This window comes from Streptopelia decaocto (genome assembly GCF_964273445.1).
Source record: "Streptopelia decaocto genome assembly, chromosome: 2".
NCBI classification, from domain to species: Eukaryota; Metazoa; Chordata; class Aves; order Columbiformes; family Columbidae; genus Streptopelia; species Streptopelia decaocto.
The window spans coordinates 24,355,739-24,379,464 of NC_138655.1; the positions used below are offsets into that span (position 1 = coordinate 24,355,739).

At 41.7% G+C, this 23,726-nt stretch overlaps 1 protein-coding gene across 4 annotated transcripts in view; it reads right to left on the bottom strand.

Moving 5' to 3' along the window:
* CPQ (carboxypeptidase Q) overlaps window positions 1-22,292 on the bottom strand; it is a 161,193-nt gene extending 138,901 nt beyond the window's left edge. The window contains exons 1-2 of one of the 4 annotated variants that reach the window (XM_082045122.1): window positions 22,120-22,245; window positions 14,137-14,284 (exon numbers count right to left, since the gene is read on the bottom strand). The gene's annotated coding sequence lies outside the window, so the exon portion shown is untranslated. Of the gene's footprint in view, window positions 1-3,542; window positions 3,669-14,093; window positions 14,285-22,119 lie in introns of those variants that run through there. The other 3 variants (XM_082045121.1, XM_082045124.1, XM_082045123.1) reach the window with 3 other exon arrangements.
* Window positions 22,293-23,726: the final 1,434 nt, after the last annotated feature.

The following is a 23,726-nucleotide window of genomic DNA, read 5'->3' on the forward strand; positions in this document are numbered from 1 at the left end:
AGAGAGCCAGTACAAAGGAACAGGGGAGGGTATAAGGATATGTATATACACATGTATTTGCTACATTATATCCACATATGATTATCACATGCAAAATACAAAAAAATCCTCCTTTGTTTTCAGACAACTGCACACTACAGGTGCTTTAATTGAGCGTTAATTCTCAGTCATTTTATGGATTAGGCAAATTTCACAATAACCAGATAGCTTTGTAAATCATAATGCCAGAAGGGACCAAGAGCATCTACCTCATCTGACTGCCACAGAACACCAGTTGCAGGATATTCCTGAATTAACTCCCACTTTAGAAGCCACACAGCAAACTAGCAGTCAAGCCAATTCCTGAGAGAGTAAAAGTGAGTTTACACCAGTTTTGTGCCTCTGGGAGTGCATGCCACAGTTGTGTTCAAAGCTTCTGCAAGCTCCGTTCTGAATTATCTAAGCTAAGAAACCAGCTTTCCACTTACGTTTGTAACAATGAACCACAAATAGATAAACTCGTTTTCTCAGGATGTTCATTCTGGACCATTTTATAGCATTTGCTAAAAATAAATAAAGAAAAATAAGCCTTTGACATAATTAAGTTACCTTCATATACAATGAATTCTGACATCACATCTAGTATGTATCTTGTCCCATTTCCTCTCCTGTCCTCTCTTAGTTTCAGTGTATTTATATTTCCACTTAGAAATCTTTGTCTCAATGTAGGTTGCAGGATCTACTCCTTTGATGTCTCCTTGTTCAAGAAACATGCTGAGATAAACAAGAATCTGGGAAATTCAGATGTAACTTTGATACTTACAGTTACCACTTTACTTCTGACTTCTCTCAGATTTTTATTTATGTTATGCTTCCAAAGAAGCTTCAGCCTAACAATGGCAGAACATACTAAGAAAAGCTGAATTATCACCCTCACTAGAATCTAGTTGGTACTAGGAATGTGAATGCTTAACCTTCCTATATGTCATTATAAGAAAGCACTTGTAACTTTAAAATATAATTTCTGGAAAGTCAGGGAAGTGTGTATCACACAATCACAGAATGGCTGAGGTTGGAAGGAACCTCTGGAGCTCATCTTGTCCAGGGCAATCTAAAGAAGGCTGCCCAGGACCATGTCCACAGAGCTTTTTAATGTCTCCAAGGAGGGAGACTCCACAACCTCCCTGGGCAACCTGTTCCACCTCAGTCACCATCACTGTAAAAAATATTTCCTGATATTCAGAGGGAACCTCCAGTGTTTCAGTTTGTGCCCATGGCCTCTGGTTCTGTCACTCAGCATCAAGGAAAAGAGCCTGGCTCTGTCCTCTTTGCACCCTCCCATCAGGTATTTATAACCACAGATGAGATTCTCCCAGAGCCTTCAGTTCTCTAGGCTCAAAAGTCCCAGCTACCTTAGCCACTCCTCGCATGGAAGATGCTTCAATCCTTTAATCATCTACCTCGTGTACTGGGGAACCCAGAACTGGACACAATACTCTATGCGTAGCCTCACCAGAGCTGAGCAGTGGGTAAGGACCACCTCCCTCAAACTGCTGGCAACATTCCTCTTAATGCAGCCCACCAAGCTGTTGACCATTGCCACAAAGGTACATTCAGCTGGTTCATTCAACTTTGTATCCACCAGGACCTCCAGATCATCTTCTGCAAAGCTGCTTTCCAGCTGGGCAGGCCCCAGCAGGCCTTGGTGCCTGGGGTTGTTCCTTCTCCAGTGCAGGACTTCTCAGTTCCCCTTGTTGAACTTCATGATGTTCCTGTCAGCCCATTTCTCCAGCCTGTTGAGGTTCCTCTGAATGTCAGCACAACCATCTATCGTATCAGTCACTCCTCCTAACTTTGTATCATCTGCAAACTTTGCTGAGGGTGCCTTCTGGCCAAGCATCCCTATCATCAAAGATGTTGAAGAGTATTATATCAAATATTGACTTCTGGGGGACACCTCTAGTTACTGGCTGCCAACTGGACTTTGTGCCAATGATCACAACCTTCTCAGCTCATCTGTTGAGCCAGTTTTCAATCCACCTCACTGTCTGCTCATTCAGCCCATATTTCATCAGCTTCCCAAGATCTTACAGGAGACAGTGTCAAAAGCTTTCCTAATGTTGAGGCAGACAATATCCAAAAACAACACACCAAACCCCCAAAAAACATACACACAAGCTTTTTTAAGTCACCAAGCCTAGTTGATATGATAACCAGCACAAATTGCCAGTTTTTCATAGGCCTTTATGGGTCTTTTCATAAACAGCAAGTTCAATAGCTTTAGTAATATAAGAATATTAAGTTGTTCTCCTTCAAATGTCCCCTAAACTTGAGATAAAGGCAGTAAAAATTTCCTCACAGTGAAGTGTCATTTTCCCAAAAGAACAACAAAAATCATCTGAGAGTTCATCTTTGAATGATAAACCTATCACACAGATTTCCTCTCTCTCTGCGAGACAGACGGGGCAAAGGTCTTAAACAACCAGGAGCAGAAGACTTGGGTTATCTCAGGACACTGACAGAGAACTGTAAAATGCCTTTTATAGTCTGAGTTACTGTTTATTTGTGGCTACACTACACAGAGGGTATTGGTGTATTTTTATTGCTATGCTCTGTACTTTCCCCGTGTTCCTCCCCCTTGGACCAGTTAATTACATGCTCATAGACATCCTCTGCTAGAGACATCAGTAATTTTCTCAGGATGACTATGCTCATTCTCTGATTTTTGCCAAGCTCATCACCCACAAAGAAGCAAGCAAAATAATCTGATTCTTGCCAGAAGACAAATTCTTGCTGAATGGAGTAAGACAACAACTTTGTAGAGTCAGTTTCAAAAACTAAACTTTGGAGTTTTGTTTGTTTAAGGGTTTGCAAAATCTACCAGAGAAAGCTGATATATTTAGTTCTTATATAGAAAACATGGGAGGATTGTTTAATTAACATTGGCCACCTCAAAGAGCCTCCAGCTCCCAACTTCATGCATTTTTTTCAATGGAGAAATCAAATCACATTTCCCTTAACTAAGAAACATTTTATTTGTCTTCTTGGCCTCATTCAAAGCCAGCAGCATCCTCGCTCCAAAGGCTGCCCCAGAGAAGCTGCATTTAAGACCCACAGCTTTTCCAGGAATTTCCCACTGAAAAAGACACGTTTCCACAGCTTTTGTGGAGGTAAGATACTCCTGCCATGCACAGTGTTTTGCTATCTGCCACTACATTGTTAGAGGAGTGTAACTGAATTCAAACTCTGAGCAAGGACACAAGAAGGGGAATTGTGTCTTCCTTGAATAGTCCAGCATCATCTGTCCAAAAGCTAGCAGTGTTCAGAAATAGTTCCCTGCTAGATAAAATAACATCATACTCAACTTGGACTGCAATACAGGAATCACTCCACTGCTAATTCAGGGACAGAATAGCACATCTGTTGTCCCAGTCTTTGCAACATTATCACACCAGTGAACTAGCTGGGAAAAGAGACTACTGAGTTTTGCACATCTCACTAGTTAAGACTCAACAAATGAACATCACAGTGCCAGACAAATTAAAAAAAAATAGGATACTCACAATTGTTTGATGAATTTAATTATTCACTCGATTTCTTCAGCAGAAGTTTAGAGAAAATGAGATAGGAAGAAAACACACTTTCAGGAAGTACAGCTCTTTCTCCCAGCCCTATTAATGCATCTCCTTCCATGGCTTTTTAGGACAAAATAACCATTTTCTAAACTAGGGATAAGAATCTGGGATTCCCCTTGTGCTTCCAGGAAGCAAGGATGCTCATTAGAGGGTACAATCCCTCTACTTTATTTCTCTGACTCTGTACATCTTGCAAGCATGGAAATGATACAGAATGGTCCTGTTCCAGCCTTGCCTGCAGCCTCATGTTTAGGGTATTCTCCTAAAAAGTGAAGCTCTCAAGACCATGTAAAACCTACAAATTCCACCTTTCACTACTTCACAGGGACTTCTAATCACTGACATAACAAGCAGAAAGTGGGAGCTGCCCTTGCTCCTCTTCCCATTTTGAACAAAACTGAAAGCCATTCACATATTAGACACTGGGTGTTTATGCCAGATGAATTTGGTCTCTTCAGAAACTTCAGCAGGGCTCAGGGCTTAATCATCTCAAGTTTAAAGGGTTATGTAGGTTCTCAGCTTTCCAGGGTGAAAGACTACACTTAGGAACCAGGGAAATTCTGTGGTTCCAAATAAGGACAAAGCTAAAAGGCAATAATGTAAAACGGCTCCAGTTCTTTTAGCTTCAGGTGCAGTGGACAGGGGGCGCCCAGCCATGGCAGCACCTGGATCCACATAGAGAAGGACATGGTCTGGATATGGTCCATAGAAGAGGAAGATTTCTTCCTGCCAAATCCTAGCAGAACATTTCAAATGGAAAGTCTGGAACAAGGAAGACATACCCTTGGTGGAGGAAGACCAGGTTAGGCAGCACTTAAACAAACTGGACATATGTAAATCCATGGGACCTGATGGGTTGTACCCACAAACACTGAGAGAGCTGGCTAAAGTAATTCTGAGGCCATTCCCAATTTGTAAGGTCATGTCACTCTTATCTTCAAGGAGTCCAAATTAAAGGCAGGATATAAGTCTTTTTCAGGTCTAATGAGTATGAGAGAATGAAATGTACCGCACAGTGCTAGGTTGGGAGTAAAGATGATGTCATATGATACATTTGGTAGCAACTATGCAGCTACTTTAAGGATGCTTCCACCTATTGTCCGATCCATTTACCTGTAGCTAAATACCATCTTTGATGCTAAAGTGCAAGTTCATTGGGATCTTCAGGTTTTATTGTGCCCTTATATAAAAGAGGTTTAGCACACCCAATCTGTAACCAGTCTAACTGGTGTTACCACCATTAAAATCATTACAATACAAATTACTTAAATGTAACAGATGTAAAAAAAAATGAAAGAGGATAAAAAAACCTCTCAGATGAGAAAACTGTCTACAGCAATCAAATAATTGAAAGAGTAGCAGAGGGAACAGAAATAGAATAAACAAAGCAAGAGCAATGCTGCTTCTCCACTGTGGCAAAGTTATCCCAAAATCCCAGTTGAAAATACAGACAAAAGGATGCAGCGAGTTCACAAGAGTCATGGTTATGGGAAATGAGGAAAGAAAACAATAAATTGAGGATATTAACCACTTAATTGCTAGAGATATGCTAAATCTGCAGAGCATCTATCAGTTTCCTAACCGTGTACCATTTGATTTTCCTCCAAGGAATGTAGGAAACCTTGAAATCACACAGAGGTTTTGATAACATGAGAATAGACTGAAAAGCCCCAGGGTAACAAACTCACATGCTGCAGAGTGATGTCTGATACATTTAATAGCATCTGAGAGAAAGTTTGTTGTGACAGCTGTGGAGTAGGATGGCTGGAAGGCTAGGTGGACTTGCAAAATGAGGGGAAGATTTCTGCCTAAAAATAAAGTCATAGAGTTCTTCCATCATTTACAAAGATAAGGGGGGTTGAGGGGAAAGTTTTACGATCTGGAAGAGTGAAGGAGAAAAGCAGACATTCCTCAAAGCCTGCTTTTCTAGAATTCTCAAGATTCTGCATCTGGGAGAAGATTTAATCAGCTGAAAAATCTTGGCTTTGGGAACACTCACAGTCAAAGTTATCATTTACATTACAAAGTCATTAAAATGAGCCTTTTTACATCTAAAGATAAATAAAGGAAGAATACAACACGACATGGATACAAGACTTCTAATACAATCTTATTACTTGGGCCAAAAACTCTAAAATTCCAAAACTCCAAAGGAAACACTTGAGCTGTTTTAACTTTACCAACATCAGAAGAACTACCTTGATTTGCTACAAGTGAAGATACATCCTGAAATCCTTGCAAAGTGTGACCTAGTAGTGTATGACCCTATAGGTCCAGGTACTGATAGTGACTTACATGGACATAATAGGAACTGAAATGTTTGAAGAACGGCTAACGGTTAAAACAGAGAAAGTCCAAATGTGCCCAGAGAGACTACAGTCATAGCTCCCCACCTGGCAGAAGAAAAAGTTCATACCCTGTTATTCTCTGTATAGGGAAGTACTATAGCTTAACATAGGAAGGAAGCAGTACAAGGAACCACACTTAACTATTTCTTCACCTGCAAGCCTCAGAATAGTAACAGGCTACCTTGATATAATCTTATTCAGTAGCTGCTGCTAAAATAGGTGGCAGTAATCCTGAAGAATCTCACCGTAATCCATGTACAGAGTACTCTATCAGCAAAGCTACAGAACAGATCAGTCTGCTACTTCCCTGAGAAGCCAAGACAAAAATTAAGTTAAAAAAAAATAGACATTACCACCGAACAATGCCCAGGCCACACAGCAGTTGATATTATTCTTAATGAGCATTCAAAACACAAACAGTTCTCAAAAGGGAGTACATTATCTTTTCAGAGGTAAAAGACAAAAATTTAGTGGGATTTCTAGATGAGAACAACTGAACAGAAATATTTAATGGAAGGAAGGCAGTTAGGAAACAACACCACCGAAATACAAAATGCTGCTCATATTACAATCAACGAATGCCAAAGTGCATATCTAATGCCAGCTGGTGTTGTTGAAAGACAACTGGGAGGGGGGTGGGAAAGATGATTTTGGACAATTAAATCAAAACAAAACAGAACAGGGCTGCAATTATATCACCTGGAGCTTTGATGCTCAACTTCAGTGACACTTCCGTCAAGTCTGCACTATTGCCCTAGTGTAAAAAACAACACAGGTTGCCTTCAGACACAGAAAGACTGGCTCATGAAAAAATTAAATATATTCACACACACCCATTCTGAGACAAAACATTAATGGCCTCTTCACAGAATCACAGAATCACAGAATGTTAGGGTTTGGAAGGGACCTCGAAAGATCATCCAGTCCAATCCCCCTGCCGGAGCAGGAACACTTAGATGAGGTTACACAGGAATGTGTCCAGGTGGGTTTTGAATGACTCCAGAGAAGGAGACTCCACAACCTCCCTGGGCAGCCTGTTCCAGTATCTGTCACCCCCACTGAGAAGAAGTTTCTTCTCATATTTAAGTGGAACCTCTTGTGTTCCAATTTGAACCCATGACCCCTTGTCCTATCATTGGATGTCACCGAGAAGAGCCTGGCTCCATCCTTGTGACACTCACCCTTTATATATTTATAAATATTAATGAGGTCACCCCTCAGTCTCCTCTTCTCCAAGCTAAAGAGACCCAGCTCCTTCAGCCTTTCCTCATATGGGAGATGCTCCGCTCCCTTAATCATCTTGGTTGCCCTGCGCTGGACTCTCTCCAGCAGTTCCCTGTCCTTCTTGAACCGAGGGGCCCAGAACTGGACACAATACTCCAGATGTGGTCTCACCAGGGCAGAGTAGAGGAGAAGGAGGACCTCTCTCAATCTACTAACCACCCCCCTTCTAATACACCCCAGGATGCCATTGGCCTTCCTTGGCCACAAGGGCACAGTGCTGGCTCATGGTCATCCTCCTGCCCACCAGGACCCCCAGGTCCCTTTCCCCTACACTGCACTCTAATAGGTCATTCCCCAACTTATACTGGAACCTGGGGTTGTTCCTGCCCAGATGCAAGACTCTACACTTCCCCTAATTATATTTCATTAAATTTTTCCCCACCCAACTCTCCAGCCTATCCAGGTCTCACTGGATGGCAGCAGAGCCTTCTGGCATGTCAGCCACTCCTCCCAGCTTGGTGTCATCAGCAAACTTGCTGATAGTACACCCTAGTCCCTCGTCCAAATCATTGATTAATATATTGAATAGTACTGGCCCCAGTACTGACCCATGAGTGATTCCACTAGATACAGGCCTCCAATTGGACTCTGCCCCATTGACCACAACTCTCTGGCTTCTTCTCTTCAGCCAGTTCCCAGTCCACCTCACTACCCGATCGTCCAGACCGCGTTCCCTCAGTTTAGCTGTAAGGATGCTGTGGGAGACTGTGTCAAATGCCTTACTCAAGTCAAGGTAGACCACGTCCACCACTCTGCCATCATCCATCCATCTTGTTATGCCCTCATAAAAGTCAATGAGGTTGGTCAAGCACAACTTCCCCATATTGACTGCTCCTAATGACCCTATTATCCTTGATATGTTTTGAGATGGCACCAAGGATAAGTTGTTCCATCACTTTCCAGGGATGGAGGTGAGGCTGACCAGTCTATAGTTACCCAGGTCCTCCTTCTTGCCCTTTTTGAAGACTGGAATGACATTTGCTTTCCTCCAGTCCTCAGGCACCTCTCCCGTTTCCCACGACTTGGCGAAGTCTTGCTAATTTAGGGAACTTTTCTTGATTGTAAAGGCCCCTGGGATGGATATGTATCTTGCATCTTTTCATGAAATTCAAATATAAATGAGACATAAATTCTGAACTGCCTATTTTCTTTCAGCCTTTCCTACAGGAGAAAAGCACTCCCTTTTTTACTGAGGCAATATAATTACAAAAATCTTCTCCTACAACTTGTCCTGTATTTTCTGGATTTTCTCATCTGAGGAGATGAGTTAGGCTATGGAAAAGAGTGAAATACCCAGGACAGAGAAACAAGAGGCCACAAATTAAGGAGCACCAAAGACAAGAACTGCCAGTAAGGCCACATACTTAAACATCTAACACTCAAAATTCTAAACTAAGGTTCTTTTTGATACCGTGTTCAACAAGACATTTTATATCCTGTATTTAGTTAAATTATTCCCACGATTCTGATGCTAAATATTTTCTTTCCAAGTTTTTATTGAAATATTAGGAGACTGCATCCAGTCAAAGGATGAAACCTATCTTCATCCCAGGAAAAAGCCCAAAACAGAAGGTATGAGCTGTGAGCAAACAATCAATCTGCATCTCTGAATAGAAAGAACTGCTAAAGTTGATGGACGGACATTGTAACAGGAGCAAACCAAGTTTCATTAACAAGTCAGTGCAGGGCTGTCACTATCACAAGTTGGTCCTGCCACCTCCATGAAAGCCAAAAGGAAGCAAATTGCCAAGTGTCTGGCACTTGGTGGGACTTCTTAGTGCTCCCTCAAACAGCATTCCAGCAAAGGCTGCTCAGTCCCGCAGAACACACATATGCTTTATGTTGCTCCAGATTTTGGCCAGAAAAAGCAAATACTTTGAGTGTCTCCTTCGAACAATTAAATCTGAGTTTTAAAGGTGACTATACACTACTAAGGGTTGGGATATTTGCCACCAAAATTAGTAACCTTTATTATCAATTATGCAATGGAGTGCAACAGGCCACATTTTCTGATTAAGTGACTCATCTGGCCTTAACAAAAATTACACCAGATGATAATCTCATCTCCATATTTTATATATCACTCTAGAATTATAAATTGTAAAGTTAAATTCTTAGCATTTCCATACATTACAAGAATAATATTTCTCTATGACGACACACCTATGGAACAAAATTTTTCATTCTAAGTCAACAGGTTCAGAGAAAAGTTATGCACATTATTAAACACTTCAAAGAAAAAGCGCAAAAATGCAAAGACAACATTTTCAAAAGTATGCAACCATTTTAGTTCTTTTACTCCATACACCTACAGTCTCATTCTACAGACTGTAAGTTGCACCGCATTTCCAAATTAAATCAATAATTATTCAGCATTGCTGAATATGATGAGATATTTAAGTTTACTAATAAATAAAATTTCCAGATTACAATAACTGTAACTTTTCTGAATACATTTTTGTTAGTTTTTTTCATGTAGTCTTTCCCTACAGTCACAAGAAAGGGTATGTTCCTCATACTGCTATAGTTACAACATCCAAGTGGTTTTGTGAAGCTGAGAAATGTGGTGAACACATTGCTAGACTTGTTAAGAAAACAGATGTTCTGGTCTTTTGCCTCCTTACTGTAGGATATGCCCACCAAGCCTTCCCTTTCCAGAGCAACAAAGGATCCATTTGTAAATACAACTATGTGAAAAAGGCACAGCATCAAGAATTTCTCATAATTGACAGAAAAATGATCTTTATGATGCACACATTACTTATATTAAGGGCGGGAAAGCTTATTCATTTCAATGAGATATGTTGTGAAGTATGTAGTTTACGAGTTCATTATGTTCATTAGGGCATAATACTGGTACTCAAATATAATACTGTATTCCAAAATATCAACATCAGAAACAAATTGCTGCAGTTCAGTGGCAACCTACAATTGGGGCCACCATCCCACCACAGACTGCACTGCAACGCAGAAACAAATACAAGTTTAGAAAGTTTAAACATAGAGAAGCAATGCAAAGAGTAGACTATTAACAAGATAAAGACACTTTACTTAAAAATCTTGATAGAAAACTGGCTTTCATCCAATTTTGAGAAATAAATTAGCAAAACCAGACCTCTTTCTGGTGTTGAGGAACGCTTCAACACCATTTCTTCACCAAAGCTACTCCCCAGTGCAGCGCACATTTGATCACAGAATACGACAGCTACCATGCATAAGGCAGTTCTGATTCTGCATTTAACTTCTAATTACTTTTAACTGCTATTCAAGAGACAAAAAAGTATCAAAAGTTTTTGCTGTTGCAGTACAGAAAAAAAGTCAGTTATGACAGCAGACATCTATCAATCAGTATTAATATTTTATTATTATTATTTCAAGTGGCTTTCAACAGTCCCAGTTAAGATCAAGGTCCACAGTGCTGCCCACTGCACAGGGACAAACATTCCTTTAGGGCTGTTCAACTGCAGACAGACACAATGGACAAACTGGAAGAGAAGGGACCCAGAAGTGACATCTCCAAGTGACTCAGTTGCCACATGGAAGACATTTCATTTAGCACGATCACTCAGCCCCTTTCTCCTGACACCACCAAGAGGAGCTGGTCAAAAGCTTGCTGCAGTGAAGCAAATGGTCATATTACAGAAAGTGAACTGAAATCACAGTGGCAGGAAAAAAAAAAAAAATGAAACAAAGCAAAGCAAAACCAACACAAAAAAACCCAAAGAATATATCAAAGAGTTAACAGAGCAATTATATAGAGAGGACAGCGAGAAATGCTGACACCACTGAGTATGGGTACGACAATACCTATTTTTTAAGCCATGCAATTCTACTTCTAAAACTGAATTTTTAATGTTTTTGTGTTGTTTTGTTTTTTTTTTTTTTAATAGAGGATAGCAAAATTGTTATGAATTTAAACAATTACTGTATCTGGTATGCTAGTCATAAATAACTGAAAATGCCTGTCCTCAATTTAGTTTGGTTGACACACTAACACAGCTGGCATGTTTCTCTCCTGAATTCTCATGTAGTGACTCAGAAGATCCATCATGCAGCTAACCTGTGAAATAGCATACATCGAACTGCTATAGGTTAGCAAATTTTAGATAAGTATTGACAATTTTCTGTGTAGACAAAATTTGAGTCTGGGAAAACAAGTACGGGGAAGCCTGGGTGTATAAAATTTTCATGTGAAAGTATCTCAATGCAAAATTTAAAGTACATTTTGAATACTTAGCTTTCAAACATTTACCTTGCTATTATACTACCAGCTACAGGTCCTCTGCTTTTTAACATGAAAGAGAAGAACACACTGCTCCAAACCAAAGAATAACTGCCACCCGAATGAATGCCAATTTTTTAATAGCTTTTGATGAATTACCATTCTGAGTAGACGGCTGAAACAGAAGAAACTTCTCCCTGAAGCAGCCAAAAAGTGACAGTATAAACCTGAGTGGATGTTCAAAGTGGAATCTAGAGTCTAAAATACCTTTCAGATGATTGTCTTGATGGGGCAGTAACATGGCTTCACCAAGGGGAAGTTGTGCTTGACCAACCTCATAGCCTTTTATGAGGACATAACCAGGTGGACAGATCATGGTACAGCAGTGGATGTGGTCTATCTTGATTTCAGTAAAGTATTTGACACAGTCTCCCACAGCATCCTTACAGCTAAACTGAGGGAGTGCAGTCTGGACAATTGGGTAGTGAGGTGGACTGGGAACTGGCTGAAGGAAAGAAGCCAGAGAGTCATGGTCAATGGGGCGGAGTCCAGTTGGAGGCCTGTATCTAGTGGAGTCCTGCAAGGGTCGGTACTGGGACCAGTATTATTCAATGTATTAATCAATTACTTGGACAAGGGAATAGAGTGCACTGTCAGCAAGTTTGCTGATGACACCAAGCTGGGAGAAGTGGCTGACAGGCCAGAAGGCTGTGCTGCCATCCTGGACAGGCTGTAGAGTTGGGTGGGGAAAAATTTAATGAAATATAACAAGGGAAAGTGTAGAGTATTGCATCTGGGCAGGAACAACCCCAGGTTCCAGTATTAAGTTTGGGAACAACCTGTTGGAGAGTAGTGTAGGGGAAAGGGACCTGGGGGTCCTGGTGGACAGCAGGATGACCATGAGCCAGCACTGTGCCCTTGTGGCCAGGAAGGCCAATGGCATCCTGGGGTGTATTAGAAGGGAGGTGGTTAGTAGGTCGAGAGAGGTTCTCCTTCTCCTCTACTCTGCCCTGGTGAGACCACATCTGGAATGTTGTGTCCAGTTCTGGGCCCCTCAGTTCAAGAAGGACAGGGAACTGCTGGAGAGGGTCCAGCGTAGGGCAACCAAGATGATTAAGGGAGTGGAACATCTCCCATATGAGGAAAGGCGGAAGGAGCTGGATCTCTTTAGCTTGGAGGAGACTGAGGGGTGACCTCATTAATATTTTTAAATATATAAAGGGTGAGTGTCACAAGGATGGAGCCAGGCTCTTCTCAGTGACATCCAATAGTAAGACAAGCAGCAATGGGTACAAACTGGAACACAGGAGGTTCCCTTTAAATTTGAGAAGAAACTTCTTCTCAGTGAGGGTAACAGAACACTGGAACAGGCTGCCCAGGGAGGTGGAGTCTCCTTCTCTGGAGACATTCAAAACCCGCCTGGACACATTCCTGTGTAACCTCATCCAGGTGTTCCTGAGCTGGCAGGGGGATTGGACTGGATGATCTTTCGAGGTCCCTTCCAATCCCTAACATTCTGTGATTCTGTGATTCTCAGTACACAGAAGTATCACCAGGAAAAGTAGCTGTATTGACAATTTATATATTCAAATCCCTTTCATGTGCCCAAATTAAAATATTTAATTGAGTGTAGAAGCATTGGACTAATGGTACTATAAACTACATTTTCTATTTAGTAAGATGCTTACACAGTGAACTATCTATAAAGCTAAATACAGAATATGCCTACAGTATAGTTTTCAGGTACAGGAGTATTAACCCTTGGCCTTGAACAGCATTTTTCAAGAGACCTAAAGCAAACAGTAATAAAAGACAATAGAATAGATTTTAGATAATGTTGTCAATACAGATAACTGTTCAAGTAAAAATAAATGCCTCTGCAGAGGCATCTCTGCAGAGATAACATAGAATAAATATGTACAAATACCAACAGCAACTTCAGAATAAATGAAAAAAGTACCACTGCCAAAACATATTCAGGAGCTACATTGGAGATAGCTATCCAAAATGGCCAAAAACATTTGTAAGAAGGAAGGTAGTTTAATGAATTATGAAACTCCCTTTTCTCAACACAATTACTGTTTGAATGTCATGGTATTAGAAAAACAAATACAGATCTACCCTTTAAAATCCTCACAGATTCTTTATTCTAGCTGCCAAACTATCGATTTGGTTGATCCAGATGCTCAGCAGAGTCTTGAACGTGACAATACAAAAGCTGATACTGCACTTGACTGTCACATTAAGGGAAGATACTGACTTTGGCAAACATAAGCTGACCAGGTATACATACATGTCATTTTCTGGCACACATTTTACCACATCTGGCAGAAAATTTACAGCATCCATAACACTACTGAAGACAGAATGTGACCAACACTATCTCTGCAAACATTAATATATCTCCCTGACTTTGCACTGACAGAATTGGACACTGCAGCTGACCAAGAAAACTCAAGAGATTAAAGAAAGTACAGGAAGAAACAAAACAGCCAGAAGTTTCCTCCTAGGTCTTAAAATACTTCTGCACAGTTCAGATTGCATAAGGCAAAGCTGACACACAGGTGGCAGCCCCCAAACTCCAGGAAGTTTTTACACTGGCTATCTTTGAGAAAACCAGCTCACCACTGTGGCCAAGAACATACAGGGCCCAGATGATTGACTGCACCTGAGCTCAGGCAGCACACACGGACTTCAGCCAAGCAGAGTCCAGAGAGCCCACAGCTTCATTTCCAGACCCCAGCTGCTCATACTATCCTTCTGCTATTGCAGGAGACAGCCACAAACTCCTTCTGGGTCTGCTGGAAGAGTTGTGCCTGGAACACAATAAAAAGTGAAGCTATTTAGACACTCTTTAAATTGGTATTTGGATACAGTGTTATCACACTGGTCAGGAACCCCAGGTATTAGGACACCTCTGGCTTTTATCGTACCTGTTAAGTAGCCTCTGCAAGCACAGCTCTGGGAATGCTGTCTTTAAGTGTTTCTAGTCACAAGAACAATCATTAAGGAGACAAAAGCTCACACAATCAACCCACTTAGAGCACTTTACTTTGATTTAGCTATAAACCGTGATTTTCAAAACCACATATTTGTGCTATCATAATTGCATAAAATTCAGAGGGCTTTATCCACAGCATGAGCAGTAAGATGATTTAACACGTGGGGCTCTGGTGAGATGATTTAACACGTGGGCCTCTGGTGTTACCAGTGTGAGGAAAAAATGGAGCCTCTGCCTTCTTCAGTGAATCCAGATGTTGCAAATGTCAGTCTCTTCATGAATTAAATGCAATTCCAAATTAAAATGAAGCTGGTATTGGAGGACCACTTGCACTTGAAGTTCATCACATATATCACCTTGCAAGCAGGGACAACCGATGAGGTAGAGTTCACACCAAGTAACAACTGCTCCTTCATTAAGAAGCAGCCAAAAAGTAACCTTTGCCTTCTCGATGAAGTGCTGGTCCTTTCAGGATGACAGTCTCACCACATGTGCCCGGACTTCCCTGAGCTCCATATTAGGGTCACTTGTCAGAAAGCTCTTCTTGGAAACTGTTTGGAAGCTGGTCCAGACATAGGCAGTGCTTTGGGCAATGAATTACGTATCAGTCCTACTCCCCAGTAACAACGTCCCAGTTATCCATAGGAACAAATCTGATGGCAACACTAATCCTACAACCTTACTTCAGGTTTACCAACAAGCCCTACTTGTTGAATACAAAGTACTTAGACATAAACACCTGGAGGGCAGGCAAGGTCAGCAAGAAGCCTACGTTTCTTAAGTTTACTGTCCCCTTTAATCCCTAGATTAAGGCTTATTCTACAGCAAAGTTACCTTCTGCTTTCAGGAGAGCAGCTGAGTTTGCACAAACCACCCCCCGCAGTTGCAGCAATGCTTGCAGCTAACAGCCCAGTTGTTACTTCACCACAGCTGAAAATGTTTTCCAGGAAAAAAGCTCATATTAGCTGACTTTCATCCTTCCTATGCTGCTTGTCTGCAGGGACAGGAGATGTTAGACAGCATGTTTCATTTTGATAACTTTGGGAGGTTGCATCAGACAGATGCCTACTCCAGTTATTATTATTTATCCAGTATGCATCTGTCTTTTTGTAGACAGTTCACATACTGATAAGCTCCCAATAGTTATTTTTATATAACATTCTTCAAAGGAACTTTCCCATGCTCCTATTCCTGTTTGCATGCTGCTCAACCAGGCTGGATGCTCTGAGTTTTCAGAAAACAGTCATCCGAATACATTTAATTCTAATAAGAGCACACTGAGAACAGAGGCAACAGTGAAGTGCCATGTCTTCCAGTATTACAACGAGGAAAAGCTAAAGCAGATAAAGCAGCATGTGAAAAAAGAGTGAAAAAAACAATTAAAATTTGGCTACTACTCACTCGAAACATAACTGCTCTGACCTTGGTAAACCCTTGAGACCTGCAAATATATGATAGTGGGACTCACAAGAATGCGTGCAACACGATGAGATAGCTGAGAGGACTGCACCATAATCACAAGAAAATAGCACGTGTATTAAAAAAAAAATAGGCACATAGACATCAGATATGCTTCACAGACATCATATGGTTTTTAACTGGTGGGTTCATCTTCTGACAATGTCAGAGTCAGCAAAACAGGATTCACTTTGTATGCTGTTTTTTCCCTTTTTTTATGCTTCTACTGTAAATGAAATTTGCCATATGATTTGGATTTGAAGAAACACTATTGATAATGATAGCTCCTCAAATAAAGCTTAAAACATGCATTGACTGCTTTCAGCCCAAAAGCTTAAACAAAAAAGCAATTTTAACAAATTTGTTTCAGAAACAACATTAGACACAAGAGTACGATGTCTGAGGGAAGACAGGGGAAATCATTTCTAGCGGTGCCAAAATTCCTGTACTAGAGAAAGCATAAAGTCTTGCCTGCTTACAAACACAAAATAACTTATGCTGTAGTCTCAGAAGGATTATCTTTACGCAAAATATTCTCAGCAAAAAAATCAGACCTACTCTGAGCAATGAGAGGACTGCTGACAGAAACACCACTTAACACTGGGAAATCCCTTTTCCTCTAGGGAAAAAGACTTGCGAATGAGTTTTCAGCTCACCTACTGCCAGATGTAAACACAGAAAGATAATAATACTATTCTGAGTACCTTTTTTTCCAATGAAACAAAAAATTCATTGTCTCAGTCAAAATTTAGATGTGAGGCTGAAGCCGTTGTGATCTGCTATGAGCACAGCAAACTTTTAAGAGATGTTTTGAAATCTAGCATACACTGTTCTCTCCAAGTTTCTTCCAGTTTGACCGCTTTCTGCTCTCTCATCACCAGATCTGCTGGGAGAGTCCAAAATCAGACAACTACCAAAAAGCCCTGTATGATCCATCCGTAATGGATATGCTGGGTTTGTTTGCCAGGTGCTTTTAAGAACCATGCCTGTAGTGTGCACCAGATAGCAATGTAAAGGAAGATGTATCTGCTGACTTGGGTGGCATCACTTGGTGGAAACAAGCACATTTGTCCACATCCAGTTACTCTCTGAAGGGCAGCCAGAGATATTCCTGCTCACAACCACCCTTTCTGCAAGTTTTCAGCTATAAGAGGGAAGTCCAAAATCAAGCATGAATCACAGACCTTAGCTGTGGTAGCAATGTACATTAAAATCAGTGTAGGTGTATTTTACCAGCCAGTGGCCTGGGCAACAGAAGACTTGGATCAGTCGTGGCTTAAGTCCATCTCAGTCCCAGCTATGGCAGCTCTAGCCTCCAAATTGCCATTCTCTTGCACCAGAACCTCGTCCATATGGTCAAGTGTCAAGTTGGTTCTGGGAACCAATCCAGTGAAAAACATTCACTCTTTGTTCACAGAAATTCAACATGAGCACTAGTACCAGTAGGTTACTGCCAAAGGGAAAATGGGGAGGTGCTTCTTGAAGGAAGACTGGACTGCAGCAGCCCCTGCAGCCCACAGAGCAGACGCCTCTGCTCTTTCCAACACCTCAGCTACCTGGGCTGGAAACCTCTGCAGCAGCTGGAGGGACATTAGACAAGGGCAGCAACTCAGAGTCTGCACAGAATTTTCCAAGCCTATTCCTGAGACTTTTTTGCTTCTGAAAACCCTCTAGAGATTCCTTACCCAACAACTACTTCAAGACGACCAAATTGAACAAGTAATTATAATCAAGCTGACTTTGTTTTCCTTCCAGGGTATCGCACCGTGCATCACAGAGTTAGGAACTGTCTGTTCTGTGTATTTTTCAGCAGCACTGAATACATTACCTGAGATCAGTAATATACTTTTCTGCCTTATCGAGTTGTCATAAGACAAAATATTAATAGCCCATTGCAGTATATGATCAATCTTAAAGAAATTAGTAACTTACAATTCTTTTTGCTTCCAAAGCAATAAAGAATTCCATTAAACTAAAACTCCAAGAAGTGTTCTCACAGTCTGCCACAGAAGAGCACTCACGTTTTGTATGGGAGAACATGACCAGAGAGAGCACTAGAAGGTGAGCCCTGTGAATCAGAACTCTAAAAATCAACAAGATCAAAACCACTAATCTCAAAACCTGTGGAGAGCAGAAGGAGAAACCATTACAGATGAATCAGATTTATGCTTTGGTCTTCAAAAGTTACAGATAAAAAACTGGATGCTTTCCCAATGGAGTCTATTGACTCAGATCTCATTGTAAGGCCTCAAAAAAGCATATTTCTTTCTCAAATATCTATTGGCACATACATAATATTACATAAGCACCTTTTGTGGGGCTATTTGAAACACAAAATTACTTTTGACTACTTGTCTTATGTAAATTCACAGTCAAGTGCCTCCTTTGAAAGAAACTAACACAAAAATTAAAGACACAGGATATCAATATACATGTAGCAGATGAAAGCTAGAGAAATTAGGGGAGGGTGGAAGAGTGAACTCACTCCCTTTCATACAGAGTGTTCTAGCAGGAAATGTACTATCGCTACACTGGAGTAAAAGATCAGACACCATAGCAAGCAACTGGAGAAGAAGAAAAATACATCAAAACAACCCATATGCATACTTAAAACCAGACCTGTTTTCTCACATTGGTACTAAAACCAGCATCACAAGGGTGACAAGAATTCTCAGTTGCACAAGACGGTGCATCTGTCGGGTCACAAAACACGTTTGGGCAAATCCTGAGCTGGTGGGAATTGTTACTGTTGTACTGAATGCAGGATGGTCACTCATGCAAGCTTAAAATGAATCTTAGTTGTACATATTTCCTGTGATGCAATAAATGTCTATGATATGTACCCTGAGATTAACCTCCTCTCACTATGACATAAAATCATTGATTCAAAATTTATCTTAGACAATTTAAGAATTGAGATAAGTTTGACAGAAATTTTTATTTTCTAACACAGCATTAGTATATTTTTAAGTCAGGTTTTAATATCACAGGTCTTTTACCATACTTCTGATTGCAATAGGTAGTACAGAGAAACATTTTGCAAAAGTATATAAACAACTTCTTAGAGACATATTTTAATCCATTTGTCTGCTCATTAGATACTTCTGCTGAACCCCTCTTTGGCAGCAACAGCACCAAAGGGATTTTCATGTTTTTCGTTCACACCTACTGTGGAGAAAATTCATCAAACACATCTATGTTAATTAGGTTTAGAAGACTCTGAGAAAATATTGCTACTATTAATACCAGGACAAGAAAAAAAAAATCTAAATGAGCTGACTGTTTTAATGCTCTCCATTAAAAATAAATAAATTAATTAATAAATAAATATATAAATAAATAGACAGATAAAGCCCCCCACCATTGGTCCTGTCTCAAAAAAAAAAAAGAATTCAAGCATCTTGTAAGATCAAGGGATCGAGGCAACTGAGGTATAATATTTAAAACTACAGGCTAACAAAGTTAAAATTTTTCTCAAGCTGACATACAAATTTTTCGTCTATTGTAAAACCGAAACAAAAAAGAACACAGCACTCTCCGTAGATTCTGTAAGAAATACTGACTTAATCAAGTAATTGGCATTTAGGAGATTACAAATCAGAGCTAAAAATTCACTATTGCCATCGCAGTGGAAATGTGACTTGGGGTCAACTGAAGAAAGAACTTAGAATTATTTCAGTACTTTGAGATTATTGCAGACATTTGGTAACAAAACCATGAAAGATTACTGCGATGCAGCTTTTGACAGATAATATTTCCTGTCGAGACAGAACAGAAAGAACTGTAGAGCTTCAAGATTGTAATCGTTTCGTACATTTCTACGTACAAAGTACTTTTTTAAGCAAAATATTTCATCCCTGCAGCTGCTATCTCTTAGATGTACTGCCATTCTTCATCTTCATCCTCCCACAACTGGAAAGGAAGAAATGACAAGACAAAGTTTTCAATCTTAAAACAAGAAAGTTTTATACACTATAGCAGGAATAGATAAAAGAATCCCATGTGCATTATGAGTTTGAGCAATTATATTAACAATAAGAGACTCTGTGAGTTGCTTTCTTTCCCAAATTGGCATTAAAGATGTGCGGGCATGTGCAAAACTGTGTTATAAAACAAATAAGAATTTATATGAGCTTTTACTGACAGATGTCTCCCAACAGGGGTCAATGCCAGGTTGTTCTTCCCCAGCCGAGATTTGCAATCTGTTCTTATCTGATTTAGTATCTTATTGTTCTGCTGTTCAAAAGAATTATATATATTTTAAACACCAAGAAACAAGACCACATAAGACAAAGGCTTTGTACGCATCTCTAAAGTTGTGGTGGCTCCGATCCAACTTTATCTGCACAGACTTCGTCTGAAAGATTGAAGTTTGGATAAAGTAAAACTGATTGCAAGGCACAATTGATAGATGCTATCCAAGATAGAGCATATATGTCTAAAGAAATGAGTCAGAATGTACAAGGAAACAAGGGACACAAGAAGTCTCATGGATATGGCAGGCTTTGTAGGGTTTCTTTTGGGAAAGAAGTGTTTGAGGTTATATTCAAAATAATAATCTAACAGAGGGAGCATTACCCAAGACTGGAAGGTGATTTTAAGCAGCAGGTAAGCATGAGTAAGACTTTTCATAAAAGCTTTCATCCTCTCAGAAAAACAACCAGAGCAAAATCAAGGCCCACTTTTGTCACCCTAGCTTAAATCTTCTGAATTTCTCAAGCTAAAATAAAGAGACACATTCTATACAGAGGTAGATGTAAGTAGTTATTTTATTCCCACACAGGGAATCTGTTCTACAGTCATACCAAGTATTGCTTTATAAGAAAAAACACCCACACACTTCCCTTTCATCAATAGATTACAACACTCTTACATCTTTTGACAGAAAAGGGCAACATGTGGAACTATCTCCAGAAACAGGAAAAACTAATTTTGAACAGAGTGAAAACCACAGATGCGCAAAATTTTGAAAATTAAGGCTTACAAAATAAGAAAACAGGATTTCACGTGTTGCATGTGTATGGCCATGTCTGAGCATGTGCTTTGGGTGCTGATGCAGCACTTATGCAAGTCAGGTCCCCAAAAATCTCCAGTCGGAAGGAAGAAGTAAGTCATCAAAAAGCAAAGAGAAATCCAGCGCTTGTATATTGAATTTTCTTTTTCAGTAGTTCTGCGTAGACTTGTAATTTGTCAGACATAACCACTGGATTCAAAAGGCTCCTCCGTATCTAATGCTCCCTTAGTAAAATCTGATTCAGCTTGCAGAACTTACATTTTTCATGTTTTTTTATAACTCACTTTTCTGTCCCTCATATATATTTTAGTACTTCTATAAAATATGTATATGCATATACACATATATAAAATTTGTATATACATACATAAAAATGCCTACTTTCTTACATACTTTTTCCCTTTTGCATCCATTTGAAAAAGGTAGCCTTTGAAGAACAAAGTCTCGTCAAAACAAAACTAACGGGTATTAAGAGTTTCCTACTCGGAAACACTAAACCACTTCACATGCTAGAACCCCTTCACTGTAAAGTGCGTCGTAAGAAGTAATTAAATATCTAATGTACTCATTTGGCATGTATGGGTTTTATCCGTTTGCAGTGTCATTGCTTTCAGTGAGTGGCTGCTGTCAGCTCTGCGGGTTTCAGGATCAGGGCACAGCACCGTGCCCCATGCATCCCCCAGCAGCTGGGAGACAGCCAGCCAGCTACAACTCAGCATCGAGATTTGTTTTTTAAATGCAGAGGAACGAGCGGGTAACCACACATCTCCTGTCACACCGCGGAGAGTCCGTGTTCCTGATGGGCGACCACGCTGGTACCTGCCCCCCCAGGAGAAAGGCTGGAGGACACCCCGCTGCCAGGCCCCGGGCTCCGGCCCACCGCCCCGGGCAGGCTGGGCAGGGCACACCGGCAGCACCCGGGGCTGCGGTCCAGCGCCGGAGGGCCCCATTCCGGCGGGCCGCAGCACATGCTGGCAGCAAGGCCTCTGCAAGAGGAACAGCCGGGGCTGAGCCCCGCCAAGGCGCCGGTGATGGCGGCCTTCGTGCCCCTCCTCGCCTCCAGCCAGGCGGCGGGGCCGGAACCCCCGGGAGAGCGCTGCAGCCCGGCGGAGGGGCGATACAGGAGGAAAAGGAGGAGGACGAGGAGAGGAGCGGAGCGGAGCAGAGCGAACACGCACCTTCCCCGTGCAGATCGGGCGACGGCGCCAGCACAGCCCCCACCTCCGCCCAGCGGGCTGGGGACGAGAAGGAGCCGCCGCGGGGGCGGAAGGGGCGGGCGGCCGCCGGGGCTTCGCCAGCGCTGGTTGCACCGAGGGCGCCTGAAGTCGCGTGGAAACCGCCTCAGGGCCCGGCCCGGCTCGGCTCGGCGCTGCGTCGCGGTCGAGGCCGAGGCCGGGCGACCCCCCCGCTTTGCCGGCGGGCACGGGCCAGGCGCTCCTGCTCGACCCCCGCCTCCCGGGGAGAAGGCCTCAAGGCTCCCGTCCGGGGACCATCACCAGCCCTTCCCGGGGAGACAGCCCCTCAGTGCGAGCGGCTGCCCGCTGCATGGGCTTCAGAGAAGGGACACGAGGGGGTGATGAGCCTGGAGCACAAGTCTGATGAGGAGCGGTTGAGGGAGCTGGGGCTGTTCAGCCTGGAGAAAAGGAGGCTGAGGGGAGACCTTATCGCTGTCTGCAACTACCTGAAAGGGGGTTGTAGCACAGGGATGTTGGTCTCTTCTCTCAAGTAACAAGTGACAGGATGAGAGTAAATGACCTCAAGTTGTGCCAGGGGAGGTTTAGATTGAATATTAGGAAAAAACTCTACTTGGAAAGGGTTGTCAGGCATTGGAACAGGCTGCCCAGGGAAGTGATTGAATCACCCTCCCTGGAGGTGTTTAAAGATGAGGTAGATGAGGCTCTTACAGACATGGTTTAGTGACAGTGACAGTCTGACTCTATGATCGTGATGGTCTCTTCCCACCAAAGAGATTCTGTGATTCAATGATGGCTTTTTTTTTTGGGGGGGGGTAGGGCGGGCGGGTAAGGGGGGTGTCCATTACTGATGTGAGGACGTATAGCAAACAGACAAAGCATGAGGAGACTTTATGCCTCCTGCACGGTGGCACTGGCCTTTGCCCTGGGTGCTCCAGAGCACAGCAATACCGAGCACTGCAGTGCCGTGTGGTGCGTTGGTAGTTTCCAGCTGTCTGAGAGCCGTCCCTACCTTCACACTGCTGGGAATGGAGGTGGAGCCACTGCTCCTCACACAGCAGCCCCCTGCACAGGTAACGCTGCACTCATTTAAATAAAGGTGTGTTTATAAAAACATTTAGGTAAATGAATGCAATTTCTTCTGTAGATAAGATCTTAAAATGCAAACATGGGTCTTAATCTGCAAGCACTTGAATTGAAACTCTCAGTTGTTTCTATTTGAGTTAATGGGACTACTGAAGTGCTTACAGGTAAGTGCTTTTAGGATCAAAGGTCTTGGTGCTTTTCCAAAAAGCTGCTGTAGCAGGAAGACAGTGAAGAATTTCCCTCTAAAATTCAACACAGTATTCCAATATTCATGAACTTTCTGCCTAAGTGAAAAGACTGTAATACTAATGAGCTTCCTGGGCGTGGATCTTGAGGAGGGATTTGAAGCATGCATTATTATAAGAAAACGGCTGTCCCTGCTAACCTGACTCCTCCATCCGTTTATTTGAGGAGACTCATTTGTATTTTTTCACTTGGTACATTTTTGCAGATGGGGCTGTGTCCTCTGCTATGCAGATCACGGAGCATGCTGGTGGGATGCAACA